Raw genomic sequence first — 14467 nt, 5'->3', positions numbered from 1 at the left:
GTTGAGAACTTTTTAAAAGTCACAGGAGAGAGAGTTCTATTAGGTAGCTCTGAATGATTTTGTATATCATTCAGATTGTGTTAGATCCCATTCTGAGTTGTTCAGTATTACATCTGGATCATATATGAATTGCATATTCACAATTACAGGTTTTCAGTTCTGCCTGGGAGGCAGGCAGCTGAAGCTGGGCTTTGTAAGATCATTTTTCTGAAGCACTTCAGTTACTAGATTTTGATCAAGACTCATGTTGCTAAAGAGAATCTCATATGCACAAAGACTATTTCTAAAATACCCTGAAACTATTGTACCTTGTACTTCATGCTTGATGTGTGATGCGAGATATTTTATATGCTTAATATGAGATTAACTGTGAAAGTAATCTATGGCTTTGTCAAGAGTGAGCTATGTGACTATGTTCAACTTGCACAAATAAATATTTATGTAAGACTAGAAGAAAATGTAGGTAATTTGTATTAAAAGCCTGATAGAAACTGTATTGCTATGGCTGTTATTGTAAGTATCTTACCAACTGCTTAGTGTTTTGAAACCTCAACACAGCAGCTCTTTAGGCTTGTGTACTGCCACATGTCTTGCAGGAACATTACATCCCAGCAAAATTTGGGTTTTTTTTTTTTTGAGAAATGCTGACCAAGAATGCCGACATGAGCAGCTTTTAAGCCCTTGATCCGCCCTCTTGCCAGTCAAGACTATCAGCTGCTATGTAGTTTACCATTTCCCTTCATATTCCTCCAGAGACCACTCTGTTGTTGCAGTTTCTTCAAAACAGTTGCCAACTGTTAACACAGTTTGTGTCCTGTGTAGGGTATGGATTGATAACTGTTTCAGGGTTTGTTTGCATTCTTCTTATTCCACTCAGTTGTCTTTTATTTAATATGCTACAGATAGTCTTCAGGTATTTTTGTTCTCTGCCTGCATGTGACCAAATACAGTGGAGATACAGAGGGGAGATTTTTCATTGGCTTGGTTTTTGGAAAGTTTGCACGTGAAAGAAAAAAAATTGAGTAACAAACTCAACAAGCAGGTTTGTAGACAGATGGACCAGATCTAACATACAGAAAACTGATGATATCATTATATCTTGGTTTGAGTTCTAATAGAACTGTCAGCTTAGTGAAGATGAAAAGCTTTATTCTGATAATTCTGTGATGAAAAATCATGTGATTTTATTATCCTGTTTTTTCCTTTAAAATGGTGATTTATCTTAAAAATAACTTCTATCCATCAGCTTCTGAGTCTCTGTCTTCAGTCCTTTCATTAGAACTTTCAGTATTCCTTTCCTGTGTTTAAAGCTGTGTGCAAGGGGTTTTATCTGCTATGTATTAATAACATGAACATTCTGCATATCTCTTTACTGTTCTTTCCAGTGGAAAATATAAATGGCATGAAGTTCTTTTACTGGATCTGAAATGTTTCCATAACATTTTGAAGTTGTGTGTTTGATAAATGCATGTAAGTTTTCATTACCTAGTAAGGGAAAGGGATCCACAAGCCAGATGATACATAATGTGTGAATTGAGAGTTTTTATAAGGTGATCATCCTACAGAGTAATTATGGAAGAATAAACAAGGTGAATGATGAGTGATATCAGAAAGATCTATTCAACCATGAGAAAAGTATGCTACTTATCTGTCTTTATTCACTGATGCTGAAGAGTTGCCACCATAAAATTTAGCATTGCATTCCTTTCATTTGAAGTGAGTCTGTGCTGCCATTAAATGCAGTGGTCCTCGTCTCTGGCCTTCTCTCTTCTCTCCTGCTGTGTGATGGGGGATAGTCTTTGGCAGATAAATTTCCGTTTTGCATTCATCACATGACTGAACAAAAAATAGTGAGGACCAAAGGATACTGCAGGAGCAAACAGTAGAGGAGAAGGTGGTCTTGCCATTTATCTGCTAAATAGCTTGCAAATATCTGCTAAAGTATATTGGATATAGGTGCCAAAGTTTTGGTAGTGGGGGTCTACAGGGTGACGTCTATGAGGAGAGACTGGGGTGCCCTGTGTTGGGCACAACTGTTGCAGACTTCTCCAGTAGACTGACCACAGAACATAGCTGATCCCATCAGCCACGATGGTGTCACCTTGGGAGAAAAATGTTTAAGAAAGGGTAAAAATGCTACGGAGAGACAGGAGCTGGGAGAAAAAGAGTGTGAAAGAGCAGATGGCAGACCAAAGCCTGAAGAGGAGGAGGAGCTCCATGGTGGAGCAGGTATTCCCTGCTGCCTGTGGAGAGCCTAGCCAACCTGGAGAAAAGTGTGAAGAAGGAGCAGAAGAGAGGTGTTATGAACTGACCACAACTGCTTCTTTCCATCCTCCCCTATACCGCTTTGGTGGGGAGGAGGTAATATAGAGGGGGATGAAGGTTCTAGGTTAAGCCTCAGAATGACCAAACAGATATCCTGTACGATATGATGTTGTGCTCAGCAATAAAAGCTGGGGAGAGGAGGGGAGAGGACGGGAGGAGGCGGGGTAGAGGGGGGAGAAGGAAGGAGGAAGTTCGTGTGTGTGCAAGGGGGCATTCCAGAGTTCACTAGTGGGGAATAAGCTTAGCTGCTTACCAGGTTTAAACCACCACACCACATTATGGCAGATTAATTCCAGCCTCAGCCATTTTAACAAAAACACGGTCCATATTGAAACCTGCTTTCACATAGACTGCAAACCAAGAGAAATAATGGTGTTACTTTAAAAGTAGCTTAGGCATCTCTGTAAGATAAAATCAGTCCTTCCTCTAGGACAAATCTTGAGTTAAAATCTGCTGGCTTGCCCAGCACCAGCTTGCAGTTCCATGTGTCAACTCCTGTTCATGAATTACTAGCTCCACCCTCTAGCTGCCTTCTCAGTGGACAACTCAAAGCAGTACCATATATTTGGATGCATGCTGTTGCTCATGAGCAAAAGAAAGAAGGTGAATTGTATTTGTCTTTATTGCCAGTTTCTATACAGTCCAACAAGCAAACCAGTTCATCATACTTTCTAAAATTAACTCATCAATTAAAAAACAAACAAAACCAAAAAAAAAACCCAAACCATAGATTTCATGCAGCTTTACCATGAAATAAACAAACAAACAAACACAGAAATAAATGCAGTCAGGCAAATCCTGAACACTTTCTCTTTTTGTGTGTGTGTTTTTTTAGTTTTTTGATAACTTAAAGTGAACTTGATGGAAAATATATTTTAAATCTGTTTTAGAAGTAACTTTTATAGTGGAATTAATAATAGAATTAAAAACAAAACATTTGAGTTACAATGGAAGTTCCATTGCAGTCTGAAGTGTATCTCTGGTTACTCTGAAACACAATGCACATATTCCATACAAATATATCTTACGGCATAATATGATACGAAGTCCAATATTGTAAGTGGTGTCATGTGGCCTTCTTCATTACTCAGGTGTTTTCAGGATGCTGCTAGTGGTATTTGTATTCACCAGTGCTGGTAAAATTCCCTATGGTGAAGTTTTATTTTAAATTATGGTAATTTTCCAAGCGAAAAATAGGGTATTATTAAGCTGTATATCTGTTAATAATGCTTTGACTTTTACTGCAGGTGTCTGAATGCTTCCAGTAGCTTTTTGATAAATCTGTCCCCATAGGAAAGTGTGAAGTATAACTGAATTACTGCTGTCAAAACTAACAGAGAGTTTATATTACATATATTACAGTGACAGTCTGTGCTATAAAAGAAAGAAATTGCATCAGGCAGAAAAACCCTAAACAGAAAAAAAAAAATCAAAACAGAACCACAGTTCCTACACAGGTATTTTTATTTTCACATAAATCTTACCTTTTGTCATATGAATCTCAAGTATTATAACGGATGAGGTGTCCCTGCCCATGGCAGGGGGGGTTGGAACTAGATGATCTTGAGGTCCTTTCCAACCCTAACTGTTCTATTATTCTATGATTCTATATTTTACTATCTTCAGATTACTTCTTCCTCTAACAAACTTTGTAGAGACCATTTACTTCACTCTAGCTTTTTTTTTTAATGCAGTAAAACTTTACAGGTGCTGTTTTCACAGCCATAACCAGTCTTGTTATAACCATACTTACACTAATTTTAATGGGATACATGCTGACCAGTACTGATACCTGTTGAAAAGCCTTCTCTGTATTAAGATAAATTAATCATAATTCACAACCGAACATTTAGTTTAAAGATAAAAGCTGGGTCATAGGAGGGACTGCGAAACTATTAAAAAACAGTGTTTGTTTCTGTCACAAAATCATGAAATACAAAAAAAGATACAAATTATGAAGAACTTCTGAGAAAGACAGGTATTTACTTGGCAGATTTGATTCTCATTTACCTCCTTTAAAGTGTAAACCACTGAAACCACTACTGATAGGAATGCTCAAATGCAAAAGTCATGCAATCCAAATAATTGTACCACTTATGGTAGAGGGTCAATAAAACTTAATAATCACTGAAACTAAATTTATGCATCAGGCATAAAGTGTTAGCAACAGACTTTTTGGAAACATGAAAAAATATCACATGTAGGACTGAAGAGGAAAGAAAATAAGCTGCCACCATTACACCATAGTCCTCTTGACAAAGGACTCTGGATACTGGCAAGCCACCACAGCATCCCATGGTAGGAAAAATGACCCTCGATCTTTGACTTCAAGTGCTTAGAAAGGTGAGTATAGCAACGGAGAATATGGGAAGATACTAGAAAGTCTGTGTGCAAAGTACTCAACTGAATTATGGGAATTGGGAATAATTTAACAATTTGAATGAGAGCTGTTAGTATCATTATAATTAGATTGACAGCTACTTTTATTTTGAAAGACTGCTAAAACATTACTTAAACTAGCAATAAATTCTTGTGTCCGCATAAAGGATGAGTTTCTTTTTTGCCCATAAGGAAGTTTTGAGTGTGATAAAAATTGATTCAGGTACACATGTACAACTTGTCATTATTCTGTACAGGTTTTTATATGTCTTGTACAGACTGAAAATGAGTGTGATTGGTCTTTAAACTCTGTCAGAATCACAGCAGAAGTAGATAAAATATTTATGTGTGTCTGAGTGCCTGGAAGAGTGTACTAGATAAAAGTATATGTATGCCATCTAGTTTAGGAATCTGTCTTATTTTCTTTAAAGTTATTTCTGATGTATGGAATATGGGCTTTATTCCCACGTTAAGCATGTGGGTATGTGCCCCAGTTCTGTGTACATGGGCGTCTGAATTCAGAACTCTTCTCTGCATCCTGTTTTCTTTGGGGAAAAAAGACCAGGTGCTTGATACGGAGGCAACTGTTAAGTTTTTCCATATTCTGGATGGTAAACTCAGACTGTTCCAGAGCTTTGATACCAAGTTGTGCTCAAGTACTATATATTTCTCTGCAGTAGTTAAACAGAGAGCATATGCTCCTAACTTAGAAGTAAAACAACATGCCTAGGCATATTTATGCTAAAAAATTTCTGTTTTTCTATTTTGCTGGCAGCAATGTTACGAGAGTTGCTAGGCTAACAGAACAGAAAGGCAAATCCATGGAAGAATGTCTAAATCTATTTAAGAGAAAAGTTATTACAGAAAAGGGATAAAATAATTTAGAAGCGAAGTATGCTAGCATGTCTGAATTGCTTGAAAGAACAAGAGGTTTTAGAGGCAGTCTGGGACAAAGTTTAAAAGATTGTGGAGAAAAAAAAAATGGTGAGAACTTTGAAAATCAATTTGATTTATTGAAGCACACCAATCCAATAACTCAACATAACAATGCTAACATAGCCGGGTGTGAAGTATCGTACATAGAAAGCTTCATAAAGATAAGTAATTTTCCACAGATGTTTAAAACTCTGTGATATTAAGTAATGTCTAATCTGTAATTCAATCATTAATGATTAATTAGTGATTCAATCATTTAGTTTGCTAAAGGAGGGTGAAGAAGCAAAACCAAATATCCCATTGGGTAATGGGCAGCTTGTACACATGTAATTCTGTGTCATTTTAAAATGAAAGAAAGTAGGGAAATACAACAGAAAGGTGTAGAGTATGACACTTTATAACATTGTTAGTTACAAACATTTTCAGAGATGTGCAAAATAAATTAGAACCTAAAAAAATCATCAAATTGCACTTACTAAGTGGGACTTACTCAGAACAAGGATCTGTGACTCAAAATTGTTATTTATCCAACTGCAGGAATTCAGGTGACTGTAAATACAGACTTGTGAATGTCATGGCCACTGCCATTAATGTGATGGGATCCCAAATGCAGTATGTGACTATAGGTTGTTTAGTGAGCATAGTGCCACATTATAATGGAAGTTGCTTGGTTTTATTTCTGTTTAGATATTTTTGTTTTCAGTTATTCACTGAGCTTGGGACTCATCTCTCCTAACTTCAGGTCAGTGATAGTTTGCAGCTGAACTAGTCACCTCAAAATCCCTTACAGTAAATGGAAACAGAGCAGTACACATGCTCTGTAATTTCCATGTGAGGCAGGTTTAGTAGTTACTATATGACATTTGTATCGTATCATCAAAGGTCAGATGGACATAATACATAATTAAATATGTGGAAGACGTTTTGACTGATTGCCAATTTGTTTGTTTTTCTTGGGCTGTAGAACTTGAATCAAGAAGTCTTTCAGAACTGTTTAAGGACTTTTAAATAGAAATGGTGTTTCTTCTATTTTGATCCTTTAAAATTTTTTTAAATCAAGAAAAGTAATGCCAAATTTGTTGTTAATCATGAATTTGTGGTAGCATTCATAGGTATTGTTGTTTCCTTTTGGAGGTTGAAATAAAAAGGATGGTATCTTTCTGCAAAAAAAACCCTGCTTTTTCTACATGTCTCCCTATATGGTGCAGCTGTCCATCAGATGTTTCTCCACTCATTAATGACTACTAGGACAGTGTAAGTGTTCTCAGTGAGACATCGAATGCCCTGTTCTGCACTTCAAATATTCCGGTTGGTAAGAACCGATTTCACCAGACACAGAAAAATGACAGTGGTTGGATTGCATCCAAAAACTCCATTCATATGGAAGGATCTCAATAATTTCAATATGAGACTTCTGTCTTACTCATGGGAGCACTGAAAGGCTATAGAGAAGACTGTAGGGTAGTGAAGAAGTGAAATCAATGGAAAAAAGTCATGTAGCTCTCAGTAGGGGTAGATTTTAGCTATAGAAGAGTAAAAAAAAAAAAGAAACTTTTTCTTGTTTTCCATCTCAGCAGATGATACAGGAAATTGTGTTCCCTCTTGTTTTTGCCTTTAGGCAGTAAAAGCTAAATCTTTTCTCTTGATTTCTTAAATTCAGGCAAATTTTAAGGTGTAAGAGATATGTGAGATCATTAAGATGCATGTCACCAGAACAGAATAGGAAATGAGATTTCAAGAGGTTGAAGATGTCTTTGGATTTAAATGAAAACAGTCATTAATATTTTTTTACGTTCTAGAAAGAGAGAGAGGGGAAAAAAAAAAAAATTTTTTTTTTTTTAACTCATAGGCAGAAATAAAATTTATTTTAAACTATAGAGAAGGATAAAACAGATCAAGGAGGAAGACTTCCTGATATGATTCTTTATTTGCTTCAAGAATTGTGCTGTGATAGGAAATACACTGAATAAATGTATCCAATTATCTGTAAAGGATTTCAAAGGTTTCATCTTCTGGCTGTTCCAATAACTAATTATCTGAAAAATTTGTTCGTCATTCTTTTCCTTGTTATTAATTATAGGAAGATAAAAATATATTTTTGAGGTGATGCAAGGGAAGGATTGGAACTGTCTGTTCACTAGTCCAGTTTATGAGAAATACCTCATAATTAAATGCGCCTAAGTATGATTTTTTTTTTTTTTTTTGAGGGGACAGTTTGCAAAAAATTGTAATTTTATTCATGCAATGCATGCTGAAAAATTTATTCCATGCATTTTGCAATATGCAGACATTTATAAGGGATTTGCTTCTGAAAATTATGAACTATGCTCTGAATGTCATATTAACTTAGAGATTTAACTCCTAAATCAACATATCTATATTTTCCGTACTTAGCCTCAGACTTCAAAAATATGTGAACAGATGTTGAGCTTAAAAAACACATATAGATGTACTAAACAATGAATAATAGGGTAATTTAGCACACAGAATCATGATAGAATCATAGAATGGTTTGGGTAGGAAGTAACCTTAAAGATCATCTACTTCCAACCTCCCTGCCATGGCCAGAGATATTTTTCACTAGACCAGAGTTGACAAAGCCCCGTCCAACCTGGCCTTGAGCACTGCCAGGGATGGGGCGTCTACAACTTTTCTATTCCAGTGTCTCACCACCCTCATGGTAAATATTTTCTCCTAATATCTAATCTAAATGTGTGCTCTTTCAGTTCAAAGCCATTATCCCTTGTCCTATCACTCCACTCCCTTGTCAGAAGTCCCTCTCCATATTTCTTGTAGGCCCCTTTTAGGTACTGGAAGACTGCTATAAGGTCTCCCTGGAGCCTTCTCACCTGCAGGTTGAAAAACTCAGCTCTTTCAGCCTGTTTCTGTAGGAGAGGTGCCTCAGCCCTTTGATCCTCTTCAGAGCTCTCCTCTGTACTTGCTTCAGCAGGTCCATGTCTGTCTTATACTGGGGATCCCAGGAACTGAAAGCAGTACTCCAGGTGGCATCACATGAAAGCAGAAGAAAAGAATCACATACCCTGACCTCTTGGTCATGCTTCTTTTGATACAGCTCAGCATATGGTTGGCTTTCCAGGCTGCAAGAATCACAGAGTTTTGCTAGGGTCATGGAATCGTACAGATTGGATCATGTTGAGCTTCTCATACTGCAGTCTATGTAAATAACAATGCTGAATCTTACTATGTTCTGTTTTTCATTTTACTAAATCTACAATATTCCTGATCAAAATGAAAATTTCATTTAAACAGTTGCTGTCATGGTTAAAGCCCAGCCGGTAACTCAGAACCACACAGCCGCTTGCTCACTCCCCCCACTTCTTCCTACCACCACTGCCGGAGCGATGAGAAGGAGAATTGAAAGAACGTAACTCCCACAGGTTGAGACAAGAGCAGTCCAGTAACTAAGGTATAACACAAACCACTACTGCTACCACCAATAATAATAATGATAAGAGAAATAACAAGGGAAGAGAATACAACTGCTCACCACCCACCAACCAATACCCAGCCTGACCCGAGCAGCAATCTGGCACTTCAGGGTAACTGCCCCCAATTTATGTAGTGGGCATGACGTTCTGTGGTATGGAATACCCCTTTGGTTAGGTTGGGTCAGGTGTTCTGTCTCTGCTCTATTTTGTCTAACATCTAAAGTTCATTTAAAAAAAAAAGTGAGGGGAAGGAGGTGCTAAATAGTGTTGCCATTTTCATAAACCAGTAATTATGTATTACCAATAAAGAGGTTGATTGAAAATTAGGTCAGATGGCTCCATGAAAGAGCAATCTTTCAGTTAGCAAATAGATACGTAGGATAAAATAGGTATTTTAGCATCACTGTGTGTATACCAAGCCTTTTGCTGTGACAGCTGTTACAGATTAACATTTTATTAGTGTAAGAAGATAAGGGTACAGGAACTTTCTGGAGAAAGCCTGTGTTTCAATTACAGCGCATAATAATGTGAATGTTTTGTTCTTAAATCAACTTTCACTGAAAAAATATCAATATTTTTTCCCTTCCATATAAAATTAAGAAGTGCAAAACAATCTCTGAAGGAAAATGTTTTATAGATGAAAAAGACAGCTATGATGACAGTTTGCTTGTAATTTAAGTATGTGTGCATTTGAAAATATGTTAATTGTGTTTTCCTGTGAAAAGGAAAAAGTATAGCGCAAGTCACAGATTATTGAAACAGTGCTAAGGATAGGAATTATGAGTAATGAATGAACAAATTGCAAAATGATCTTTTCTCATAGGTAAGATGGTTTTTAGACAGTGAAGTGTTGTGACCCACCTTTTGACAATATTTAAGCAAAGAGGTAGGTGGCACAGATGATTAGAGAGTCATATTTCTCAATTCAGCGGAGAAAGCATATAGGTGTTTCTGGGAAACCTTTTATTGTGCCTCAGAAAGTCATAGAAGTGGTGGCTGTAGATGCACAGAAATATTTTATTGTTACTTAAACTTCATTTTTATTTTCATTCTTCCATCAGAGTGGTGTAAAATTGGTGAAACGGACACACTGATACTCAATCTCAGGTTTTACACTGCAACCTGGCCCAATTACCTAATGGACAGTCCCTTGCAAGTCATTTTTAAGGTAATTAAAAAAAAAATTACTTAGTCAATGTTCCTTTTGCAATGGATCTCCAGAAATCAACTAGTGCTACCTCCTCAAGGAAGGTCCAGTTAGATCAGGTTGCTCAGCAACTTGTGTAGTTGAGTCGTGAACACCTCTGAGGATGGAAATTGCACAGCCTCCTTGGGTGTCCTGTGGTTTAGAACTCCATGAATGCACCTAGCATGAGGTGAAGTTGATAAGAAAAAAGTTCTCCTGAGGTGAGAGCACCTTCGGTTTCTTTGGATTTATTTCCTAGTTTAATTCAGATCATAAATATGTACATAAACCAACCAGAAAATCGCACACAGCAAAACCCATGACCTTAAGACAGCTCTGCAAAGAATTATATTGCAGGAAGGACACTTCATATTGTTTGGTAAAGTAAAATATATTTTTATATGATGAGGGCTGTTATGAACATTTCCCAGTTATTTTTTTTATCAGAGTTAATCGCACTTAGGAAAGTCTTCATCATTCGTATTAGTAAATATGCTAATTCATATAAAGAAAGTGAAAGGTAGTATCTTGTATGCAATATTCTGGGTATTTATGACTGCACAAAGGAGGGAAATTACTAAAAGTAACTATATAGAATTGCAAGCATTACCTGATTTTGAATCTGATCTTTTTGTCCGTGTTCCAAGTGTCTACCCTTTGGAGTAACATTAACATGGCAGTTACATTTTTTTAATGCTCTTGCCGACCAGAGCTTTTTAAAAGAAATTACAAATGTCCTTTGTAATACAGTACTTAACCTCATTTGTGTCTTAATTTCACTCTTGGGATCACGGACTGAAACAGAGTCCAGCACTGGGTTTTTTTCTCCAATTGGACCCTGACAATCTGCCTGTCTTCGTCTTGATCCATGAGCCTTTCCACCTTATTTTCTCCCCTTCCCACCTCTGTTAGGGGAGGGAGACTGAAGGAGTGGTTAGGTGGGCATTTGGTTGAAGTCCATGGTCAACCCCCAACAGTCCTTTGTGGTTGGCCATTTCTTGCCCCAGCTAACATAATTGAAAGGCAGATACGGGACATTACTGGTGTTTACATTCCTAATGTAGTTACTAACACCAGTCTTGGCCACTCTTTGTTTTGTTACACTGAACATCGCAAATTCTTAAAGAATAAGAAATAGTAGAAATAAGCACACAGTTTGAAAGGGGAATACAATATAAGAACAAACTTTCTGGACATTGTCTTCTCATGGAAGAACAAAAGATATTCCAACCATACAAAAATATGCATGTAAGCAGAGATCAGTTTTCTGTAATATTGAAAAATGCTTTCAAAACTGACAAGTAGTATAAGTGCATATCAACTTGTTGGTCCATTTACATTCAATTGAATGTGGGAATTGACTCCTAGAAATAAATTTTATTCATGTCAAGGTTCTTTTATGCCCAAGATAAGGAAATTACACACAATGGAACCATAAATTAAACAAGGACTGATGCTTTTAAAATATTTTGAATTTACTTCACATTTTATTTCTTTTCTGGTTTTGTGTGAAGTTAGTGTTGTCTACTAACTTTTCTGAAACTAGCTTTGTATATTTATATGCTGTTTTATAAAAACAAAAAAATTGGAGGAAAGCAGTATTTTTAATTCCACAGAATGTAAGTCAACATCAAAATTTGTCAGAAACCTGAGCCCACTCCCATCTTCTGTGATTTTGTTGATGAGTCCACATTCAGCTGCTTTGGTGAGAAAAGCTTTTAGGTAGAAACTAGAAGATACCTGAGCGATATCTGCTTCTTCTTTAGGGAACTGCTTTTGAGCCAGACATCTTGCCTTTAGTGTCCACCTGAGCTGTGCTGTCACAGCAATGCTTGTATCTGGCCATGGACTGTGGTGGTCTGAACAAGGACCCTGACAGTGACCTATGGGCCAATGTCCCCTCCCATTCTTCATCTGTCCCCTGGGAGTGCTGGAACACTGGGACAGGCCTTGGCCACGTGGGCCCACCGTTATGGCCCCATGGGGAGCCCTTGCGGCTTCTGGCCTCCAGCTTCAGGGAACTGCTGACCCATGTCCTGACCAAAATTAACTGTTACATTAGAAAGTAAAACCAGTAATTTGTAAAGAAGTGAATCATTAAAGAAGTAATAATAAATGAGCTCACTGTATAGTCACAGGGTAGGAGTACAATTTGTGAAACTTCCTAAAATTTTATTATATGTTTTCATGTTGATGTTTTGTTGACCTATGGGGTTTTACTGTTGTTTCCACCTTCTTTAATTTGGCCATGGTCAATTATCCCTTGGTTTTCTTTCTCCAGAAATAAACTCAGTGTTTGTTGGACTTTCAAGTTGTGTGGATTTTGTGTTTTGTTTGTTGGATTTTTCTTATTTTAGTTGTTGTCTTTAGTTAGTTGGTTGGTTGGTAAGTTTAAAACCCAGATCTAAATATTTTGTTAAATATAAGGGAAAAGGCAATGTTTCATTTTTTAAAGTGACTTGGCCAACAGCATTCCTCTGTGTGTCAGGAGCAGTAATAATTCTGATAATAGCATGTCTAGTCAAGTAAAACTCTTATATGACAGTGAGATACTCACAGGAAAAGTAATCTTGCAGTCCTTAGCTTCTCACCTAGGCCTCCCTCCTTCGTCCTGTAAAACTACTCTGACACAAGTCCCAGGATGAATGTCTAGTGTAAGTACGTGTGAGAAAAGGGAAAGGCAAGGAGTGATTTAGTAACTTGTCTTCATGCCAGTATCATGACCTCTGTCATGAAGCTGGTTTGAAGCAAAAATCACAGCTTGACTTTCCCTTTGCTCACTTTTCTATGGGAGCATGAAGTCATAAGCAGCACTTATTCTTAAAGTATTTGTCCTGTTGCTCTCTTAATACAACAACAAATTCAATCAGGAAGCTTGGTATAACCAAGCATGTTTACCGTGTTTTCATTTTAGGGGGTTAAGGGGAATGTTAAAAATTCAGTAGCTAAGAAGTTATAGGGATTTTCAGTCCACAAATTACTTGGGCATTATTTTAACTAATTAAACTTTTTAAGAAAAAAATAGAAAAACAATAAAAGTAGAAGAACCTAATCCTGCTTAAAAGAAATGCAGGAACAGAACCATCTTCATATGTACTGGGACAAAGATTGTCTATAAACTATTTCTACCTTAGAGATTTGATCAACATGTGCTATAAATCATATATATTGTACCTATGAATGTATAAATAAAATTTGCTGAAGATTTAAGTGCATTTTTTAAATGCCCATAATAAAAAAGCTGAAGTCACAGTACAGCATAGAAAATACTTAACAGAGGGAGTGAACAAGTAAAGTTACATGTATGAGGAGAATGCACTCAACTTTCAGAAGGAGGTTCAAGATATACTTTCTGCCGTTAATATAATAGCATAAATTACTATGAAAGTGTAGTAGATATTCATTACATATAATACGTTGCCTTATACAGTAAATCCGTATATACATTGTAATAGGTAATACTATTTACTTAGATATTTTGTGGAATAAGTATGTCTTTAAGCTTTTGGGTAAATGGGACTTCGCTGAATTGGGACCTATTACATAATTTTTCATGCTGGTTTGTTTTTAATAAGGAAAATGAGAGAGCAAAACAAAGCATGTTAAATTCAATCTACTTAATGTTGCAGAAAATCCAGAATCTTTATTGTCTATTTCTGACTATTTTGCTGTGTTTATATTGAACTACTGTATCTATGTTACTATAAGTAATCTAAACCTGTAGGTCCTTCTGTGTGTTAATATCCGCTACATGGCATACTACTATGTTTGTGGAAGTGTCTCACACGCAAGTGTTCCGTATCCTTTTACACATAATGATATTGACTAATCAGGACAGATGAGATAAAAAAACTCTTAAAGTAGAATTTTAATTTATGGCTCAAAAGGATTTGAAAGCTGGTCTGGAGATGTAAAAAGCGGCAAGGACACCTTTCTTTGGACAGTACAGGTTTTAAATGTAAGTTCTTTGACTGAGCAACCAGAATCAGGAAGTTCAGGTCTGGCTGGGCAGTACCAATTGATGGTGGTATATGCCTGCAAAGAGCAACTCTGGCTATCCAGAGGTCCTAGGCACTCAGTAGTACAATTCAGTGTTCCTGCAGGAGTAGTGTAGAACCATGCAGTGCAGGAGACAAAACCACAGGAGCATGCAGTGGGAATATGAATCTGGAGAGCAGGTGCTTCTATCTCT

General features: G+C 36.8%; 1 long non-coding RNA gene across 2 annotated transcripts in view; it reads left to right on the top strand.

The window, feature by feature from the left end:
- LOC136012737 (uncharacterized) overlaps positions 1-14467 on the top strand; it is a 67866-nt gene that overhangs the window by 36693 nt on the left and 16706 nt on the right. For both annotated transcript variants that reach the window (XR_010611926.1, XR_010611927.1), the window contains exons 2-3: positions 8911-9067; positions 10151-10257. This is a non-coding gene — a long non-coding RNA (uncharacterized LOC136012737). The remainder of the gene's footprint in view (positions 1-8910; positions 9068-10150; positions 10258-14467) is intronic.

The sequence above is a fragment of the Lathamus discolor genome, chromosome 4 (assembly GCF_037157495.1).
Source record: "Lathamus discolor isolate bLatDis1 chromosome 4, bLatDis1.hap1, whole genome shotgun sequence".
Classification (NCBI taxonomy): Eukaryota; Metazoa; Chordata; class Aves; order Psittaciformes; family Psittacidae; genus Lathamus; species Lathamus discolor.
This window is presented reverse-complemented; position numbering and strand designations above follow the sequence as displayed.